Source organism: Vulpes lagopus, chromosome 4 (genome assembly GCF_018345385.1).
Source record: "Vulpes lagopus strain Blue_001 chromosome 4, ASM1834538v1, whole genome shotgun sequence".
Lineage (NCBI taxonomy): Eukaryota > Metazoa > Chordata > Mammalia > Carnivora > Canidae > Vulpes > Vulpes lagopus.
In genome coordinates, this window is record NC_054827.1 from 80507794 (window position 1) to 80516551 (window position 8758).

The following is an 8758-nucleotide window of genomic DNA, read 5'->3' on the forward strand; positions in this document are numbered from 1 at the left end:
TATGTATAATATTGCAAAAAGGTTACTACAATGTTAACACATCTATACCTCACATAGTTACATACTTTTTGTGTGGTAAGAACTTTACTCTCTTACCAACTTTAAAATACACAATACATTATTGTTAACTATAGTCACCATGCTGTATATTATACCCCCAGACTTATTTATTGTATTATTTGTTTATTATTATTATTTATTATTATTATTGTATTACTTATTTATTGTCACCCATTTTCACTCCCTAAACCACATCTGCCTACTACTGTCTCAGGTAACCACAAATCTGTTCTCTGTTTCTAGGAGGTTTTTTTGTTGTTGTTTGTTTTCTTTCAGATTCTGCATATAGGTGAGATAATTTACTATTTGTCTTTGTCTGACTTATTTCACTTAGCCTAACGTCCTCAACTTTTGCATCTATAATTCATTCCCTTTCTAATGAATATTTAGGTATTTTGGGAATACCATTTTGGATATTAATATTTTTCTCTGATTCCTTTCCCAGTCAGTCAGCCTGTCATGTTGGATACCTAGGGGTGATTAAAGGGGAACATTAGAATGTCCAGTTAGCTCAGTTGGTCCGAGCATGGTGCTAAAAGGAAATAATAAGACAAAAAAATTTCCGATGTGGAAATGTTTACAATGAAGACAAGGAGAGTAGGAACAATCAAAATAGCAGAATTTAATACAACCAAGGAAAAACAGTTATAAAAATGACAAACTTCTTGCCATAGGTCAGCCTATCGGGAGGAATATATTGGGCACCTGAAGCATATACACTAGGATTGAGTTTGGTCTTGAGGAGTTTACTAGAACAGGTTATCTTTCTATGGAGGCATCTCCAAGTAGGAGGACAGAATCATCTACAGGCCTGCTGCTTTCTTCCCATGCTATAACTTTTAGATTTAATCAGCATGTTAAACCTCACCAAAAAGGAAAGTTCAAATTCAAATGGACTTATTGGCAAATTCCACCAAATATAAAAAACATGGTGCCAATCATACACAAAATCTTCCATTCAAAAGAATGACCATATTCCAATGTGTTTATGAGGCCAGCATAAACTTCATACCAAAATCTGAGAAGGTTAGTATTAGACAAATATCAGGCCAATCTCATTCATGAATGTAGATACCAAAATTCTAGACTAGTATGAGCAATCTGAAACTGTCAATATATGAAAAGGATATTATATCATAATCAAATATATTTTAACCCGTAAATGCAAGATTGGTTTAACATTGGCAAATCAATTAGTGTCATTTTTCACATTAACAGTAATAAAAAAGTAGATGCAGAAAAATAATTTGATAAAATTCAAAATTCATTCATGATAAAAACTTTTAACAAACTAGAAATAGAGGAAAAATCCTTAATCTGGTCATGGACATCTACAAAAAAGCCTATAGCAAGCACCATACTGAAAGGACTGTTGCAAACTTTCCTCTGAGCTAGGAATGAGAAAGGAAGGCCTTACTTCTATTGTATGTTGTTTTGTGGGCAAGAGAAATTAAAAGGTATAAGGATTCAAAACAAAGAAATAAAAAATGTTTTCTTAGATAATATAATTATATGCATTGAAATCCAAAGCAGTGTGCAGTTAAGTTATATAATTAATAAGTTTAGCAAGTTTTCTGGGTATAAGGTCAACATACAAATTTTTATATATTTCTACATAACAGAATAAAATTAGAAAATGTAAATTAGTGTTAAAAATAACTATTTTTAGTAGCATTAAAAACACAAAATCCGTGGATATAAATCTAATGAAGGATATGTGAGGCATCTACACACAAACTTATAAAACATTATTAATGGAAATTAAAGATAAATCACAGGATGTGTGTACCATGTTTATTGATTACAGGATGTAACGTATAGATGTCAACAGATTATGTAAAAATTTATAGATTTAAATCATAACCAAAATCTAAATCACTTGGATTTAAAAAAAAATTCTTTTTAAAGATTTTATTTATTCATGAGAGACACACAGAGAGAGGCAGAGACACAGGCAGAGGGAGAAGCAGGCTCCATGAAGAGAGCCCGATGCGGGACTCAATTCCAGGTCTCCAGGATCAAGTCCTGGGCCAAAGGCAGACACTCAACCGCTGAGCCACCCAGGCGTTCCCCCCCCCCTTTTTTTTTAATTTTTAAAATTAACAGGGTGATTCTAAAATTTATATGGAAATTCAAAAAGCTAAGAATATCCAAAATACTTTTGAAGTGGCAGAAAAATATAGACAACTCATACTATTGAATATCTGGCCTACAAGTCACAGTAATTGCTAATAGACCCATAGAATAGAAAAGAATAATCAGAACTGAATGTACACAAACATGAAGACTTGATTTATGATTAAATTTAAAGTATAGCAGGATAATGCAAAGTCAGTCTTTTCAGTTGATGGTGCTGGGTCAATTAAATATTCATATGGGAAAAATAAAATTCAACCTCTGTCTTTCTCCATTATTAAGTCTGGTTGAGCTAAGAGCATTGGCAGAATTGTAGCCAATGAGGTATATCTGAGGCACAATTGTTGCTAATTGAAATTCTGGTTGAAGACTAGAGCTAAATATAAATAGTAAACTAATAAACATTTCTAGAAAATAACATAAAAGAAGATATGCGTGATCTTGCCATGAGGAAAGATTTCTCAACATGAGGAAAACAGCATTAACCACAAGTGAAAATATGAATAAATTAGACTACATTAAAATTAAGATGTTTTAATCATCAGAGGACACTGAGGAGAAAGTGAAAAGGCAAGCCACATAGTAGGAGAAGATATTTGCAATACATGCAGTTGACCAAGGTCTCATTCCCAAATACAGAAAGAGTTTCTACAAATCAGTAAGAGGACTAGATAATCCTTATAATAATGGACTCTTGTTTTTAAAACTTTATTTTTAATTTTTATTTCTTAAAAATTTTATTATCAAAGTATAGTTGATAGAGAATATTATATTGGTTTCAGGTATATAACACAGTGATTTGACATACAGTATGCTGTGCTCACCGCAATAATTGTCACCATCCAATGTTATTACAGTATTATTGACTGTATTCTCAATGCTGTACTTTTCATCCCTGTTACTTATTTTATAACTGGAAACTTGTATTCCAGTTATCTTAATCCTTTTCACCTATTTCACCCTTCCTCCTACCATCCTCTCCTCTGGCAACCACCAGTTTCTTCTCTGCATTTATGAGTCTGTTTCTATTTTTTTATGTATTTTTTGTTTGTTTTTTAGATTCCACATATAAATGAAATCACATGGTATTTGTCTTTCTCTGACTTATTTCACTTAGCATAATAGTCTCTAGTTTCATCTGTATTGTTGCAAATGGCATGATCTTATTCTTTTTTTGGGGTTAATATTCCGTAATATATATAAATTCTTTATTCATTTATCAGTCTATGGGGACACGTGGGTGGCTCAGTGGTTGAGCGTCTGCCTTCAGCTTAGGGCGTGATCCTGGAATCCTGTTATGGAGTCCCACATCAGGCTCCCTGCATGGAGCCTGCTTCTATCTCTGCCTAGGTCTCTGCCTCTGTCTTTGTTTCTTATGAATAAATAAATAAAAATCTTAAAAAAATACAACTATTTATCAGTCTATGAATATTTAGGTTGCTTCTGTATCTTGGCTATTGTAAATAATGCTGCAGAGGACATGGGGGTACCTAATTTTCTCAAATTAGTGTTTCCACATTTTCTTTGGGTAAATACCCAACTAGTGGAATTACTAGATTATATGGTAAATTTCTATTTTTGATTTTTGAGGAATCTCTATACTGTTTTCCACAGTGGTTACACCAATTTGCATTCCCACCAACAGTGCACAAGTGTTCCCTTTTTAAAACAACCTTACAAATAGTTGTTACTTCTTGTCTTTTTGATGCTAGCAATTCTGACAGCATGAGGTGATATCTCATTTTGGTTTGGGTTTGCATTTGTCTGATGATTAGTGGTGTTGAACATCTTTTCATGTGTCTGTTAGCCATCTGTATGTCTTCGTTGGAAAAAAAATGTCTTTTTGGATCCTCTGTCCATTTTTAAATTGTGTTATTTATTTTTTTGGTGTTCAATTGTATAAGTTCTTTATATATTTTGGATAAGATTTGAATAATAATATCCTTTATTGGATATATCATTTGCAAATATCTTCTTCCATTCAGTAGGTTGCCTTTTTACTTTGTTCATGATTTCCTTTGCTGTACAAGAGCTTTTTATTTCAGGGTAGCCCAAGTAGTTATTTTTTGCCTTTGTTTCCCTGGCCTATGGAAATATCTATAAAAATATTGCTAAGGTTGATGTCCAAGATATTATTGCCTATGTTTTCTTTTAGAAGTTTTATGGTTTCTCATTTCACATTTAGGTCTTTTGACCATGGAATGAGTCTTGTAGAGTCACTTCACAAAAGATGTTCTCCACACAGTCAATAAACATATGGAAAGGTGTTCAGCTTTATAAATCATTATGAAAATCTCGGCTACTCTGAGATACCATTATATAGTCCATAAAATAGCTATAATTTACACACACGATGCAGAGAAATGAGAAGACTTTATTCCCTGCTGGTAGGGCTTTAAGTTGATAAAACCCACTTTGAGAAATTACCTAATATTATTTAATATTATTTATTTAAAGTTGTGCATACTCAACTTATGACCTAAGGATTCTAATTTTTTATGAATAGGATCAATGGATATTGACACAGAAATACATATATAAGAATGTTTGTGGTATTATTATTTGTAAAGCCACAAACTAGAAATGCTTGATGACAGTAAAATGGATAAATAGATTAGGCTTATTTATGCATGTAAGTGCTACATTGCTACAAACATCAATGAACTTTAGTTACATGCAACAATATGAGTTGACTTCAAAAGAAGGACAGACACAAGAGAATATATATTGTTGATTCCACATATATAAAGACTGAAAATAGCTTAACTAATGGTGTTCAAAGTCAAGCTAGTGGTTATCCTTGGAGAGGAGGAGATGTATGTGACTTTTTCTTCTTACACCTGATAGATGTTTACATGGATGTGTTCACATTGTGGTAATACATGGATTCATTATGTATGCATGTATGTATGTATGTAAGTATGTAATCTCCAATCTGAACCAATTCTCTCGAGAGCTACAGCTAACCCCAGGTCAAAGCCACCTTATTACCATCATTTCTCACAAGACTTGATGTAACATTTTCTTGATTTTTTTCTCTGCTTTTATTCTTAATCCTCTTTAAAGGAGAATGTTCTTGACACAGTATCCAGTAGGTTCTCTTAAAAATTAAGTCCAAGTATATCACTCTGCTGCTCAAAATCCTATAGTGGTTTCATGTTTCATACAGTGTAAAAGCTGTGAAGCCCTTACATTCACCTACAAGAACCTACATGATCTGATTCTCAATGACCTTTGTGTTATTATCTTCTATTCCTCCCTGCCAGCTTACTTGTCCCTCACAACTCCATGGTACCCACCTTGGCCCTCTTGCAGTACCTGGAACATAACAGCGTGCGCCTTTCCACCAGTGTTGTTCTACTAGTCTGGCATGCTCTTTCTTGAGATGGGGTCTAACTTACTCCTTCCAAATATCTTTTTGATGTTACTTTTCATGATGCCTCTCTCACAATCCTATTTAAAATGATAACTTGGCCCTCCCCCATTAGTGATCCTACTTCCCTTTACCTTGCCTTCATTCTTATTTTGTATGTAACACTTCTGTCTCTCTAGCATACCATATTTTGCCTTTATTTTTTATTCTTATTATTAATTTTCTTTCCTTGCTAGAAAAAAATAACACATTTATTATCTGTCACTTCCTTCAGGGATTCTTCTTTCATTCACCAATACATCTCAAGAACTTAAAACATTGTAGGTAAATATTTGTGGAATAAATGAATGAATAAATCTATTGAATGTATGACATGTGACAAAATTTCTGTTGGGCATTGGGGGTGTGATGTTGAGCAAAACCAAAAATAGACACTGCTCTCACAGACTGTTTGCCAATTTGAGAGGTGGTTATTGCATGAAAACATAAACAAATGTTTAGTTGTAAGTGTGATAAGAGCTAAGGGTGCTTTGAGAATACACAATTCAGGAATTTATTTTGGTCTGAGGTGGGTCAAGAAAAGATGTACCAGATAAAGTGATGTTTGAGCTGCGATATAATGAAGGTGGGCAAGAGATTCCAACTTCTTAGGCCTGGAATGGGGCCCAGGTATGAACATTTTAAAGAAAATTCTGCTGGTATTTCTAATATAAAGGCAGCCTGGAGAACCACCCTGTACCAAGGCTTTTCCACCTTTAATTTATAAGTCACCTGGAATCTTGCTAACATTCAGATTCTTATTCAGAAGGTCAGGTATGGGCCCTGAGACTCCGTAGGTCTATGAAGCTCCTAGATGATGCTGATGGTCTGTGGGTTACATCCTGAGAAGTAAGGCTATATAATGTTGGCCCCAAACTGTCTCAGGAAGACACAGTGTTTTATAAATTATCAGCTAATTTGGAATCCTCCCTCCTTGCTTCAGTTATATGGACTATGTATCCTGAGAATCTGAATATTTCAGCTCACAACATGGATGTTGTTCAGCTGCCTCATAAATTTGTATTAGGTAGGCTTTGTTTACATGTTCTATGTGTATATTTGTGCATGTGTGTTGTTTGTTTTTCTCTTCCCCTTTGGGCTGGGTCTTCCCACAGAGCAGGGACTGTGTTCAAGTCTTTGTGCCCTCTGCCAAATCCATTGTGGCCATAAATACTCAGTTTCTATTGAATAGTACTAATTCTATCCAGGCAAATCCTTTTCTTTCCATATGTATGAAGGATGATGTAAATTATACTTTGAAATTCATTTCCATTCATTTTCACCTTGCCATGAATATAAATGACAACACTTCTATTTACAGCATGCCTGGTCAAACACATATTTATGAGAAAAATTAAAAACTATAATAAATGTAATAAGTAATAGTAGAAAATAACAGTAATAAAAATATTCATATTTTCAACTGATTGTCAGAGTATTTTTAAGAACTCTGGGGAGAATTTGAGTTTTCAAAAATAGAACATTATTTCAAGTTTATTTGTTGAGTACAGAGTTGTACCAGGAAAAGCATGGTTACTTTTTCTTTCCTTCCTTCCTTCCTTCCTTCCTTCCTTCCTTCCTTCCTTCCTTCCTTCCTAATGTCCTAATTACACAGTTTTGTTGCAAGCTTTTTAAGAGCAGGGGTTTTAACTAACTTTTGAGTTAGTATTTATTTAGCACCTATTTTGGGGGCTTGAGTTTGCAAGGATATTAAAGGCCTATGGTAATGATTAGGAAAAGAGTCAAGGGTATATCTGAATGTTGATGTTTACTTTAAGTGGAAGGGATAATGCTCCCCTGAGATAGCTCACCTATATTGGCCAAAGCCACATACACTGATTTTCTACTTAAACCAGAAATTCATTGAGTGGATAGTTTAAAATTGAAACAACAACAAAGGTACACTTACTGAGAGCCATTCTAGGCACTTATATTAACTTGTTTAGAAGGCAATTATTATTAGCTCAATTTTATAGACTAGACCCTGAGGGTCAGAAAGGCTAAAATTGAAAATTACCTCTTCCTTGAAGTGGAGTGTATTTGAGATAACACATTAAAATTAGACTATTTCAGAAAGGCAATGGAATAGAGCAAAAAAAAAAAATCATAGCTCTGGAATCAGACAGATTCACATGAGAATCCTGGCTCTGCCCTTAATTCACTATAAATCCTTGGGTAAATCACTTAACCTCTCAGGTCTGCAGTTTTCTCATCAATGAAATGGGATAAAATCACATATCCTACTTATTTTACTTGAACTACTTTGACCCATCTTGACTAGGAAGTAGACTAAAGAGGAACTGACATGGTGTATCACCTCATAGGCACCCTTCTGTCACCGAAAAAAATCAAGTTATAAAATAATGTTTCTTCTTTCCTTTCCTCCTCCCTTTTTCTTCTTCCTAAGTAACTACCATTTGTTATGCACCTGCTTTGTATCAAATTCTTTACATACATAAACTAAGCTTTTTAAAATTTCCTCTCTTCTGTCTTTTATTTATTCCCAGTTACTTTTTTCTGAGTGATCCAGTGAAAGAGGTATTGGTAACCCTCAATTACAAAGGAATTAAGTAGGAGTCTGGTCCAGTTCACCATTGCAAGTCATGCAGGGGTGCTTGAACCATATACTTTAAGAGATAAAAAGCTAGAACAAAGTTAATATAAGCACGGTGGGGACATGTTCATCTATGTGTTTTAGTTCTGTCAGTTAGTGGCAATAAGAAGGGATTTGGAGAATACTTATTAAATTGGGGATGACCCATTGGAAGGCAAAAACAACAACATCAAAATCACAACAATGACTTCAATCTTTATATGTGTCAGAAATTGTGCTTTCCATGTACAATCTCACAGCAACTCTGTAAGGAATGAGTATTTTAACCTCATTTTACATATGATAAAATTGAGCCCCATGGATTAACCTTGCATAATTTTGAGTTGAGATCCAGATTTTTCTTCACTTGTTTAAATAGATTCAAACATGTAGTTTCTCATATATTGCAAAATTGATAGCTTGAAATAAATATTGGTAGCCATTATCATGCATTTATGCCATATATGAATGTAGATGAACCTCACAAACATGGTGCTGAGTAAAAGACAGCAGAAAAATAACATGTAGTGTATGACTCCATTTATAAAGTTCAAAAA

At 33.8% G+C, this 8758-nt stretch overlaps 1 pseudogene; it reads left to right on the top strand.

The window, feature by feature from the left end:
- Nucleotides 1-2486: 2486 nt before the first annotated feature.
- On the top strand, nucleotides 2487-2610 carry LOC121490318 (annotated as a pseudogene).
- The last annotated feature ends 6148 nt before the right edge of the window (nucleotides 2611-8758 follow it).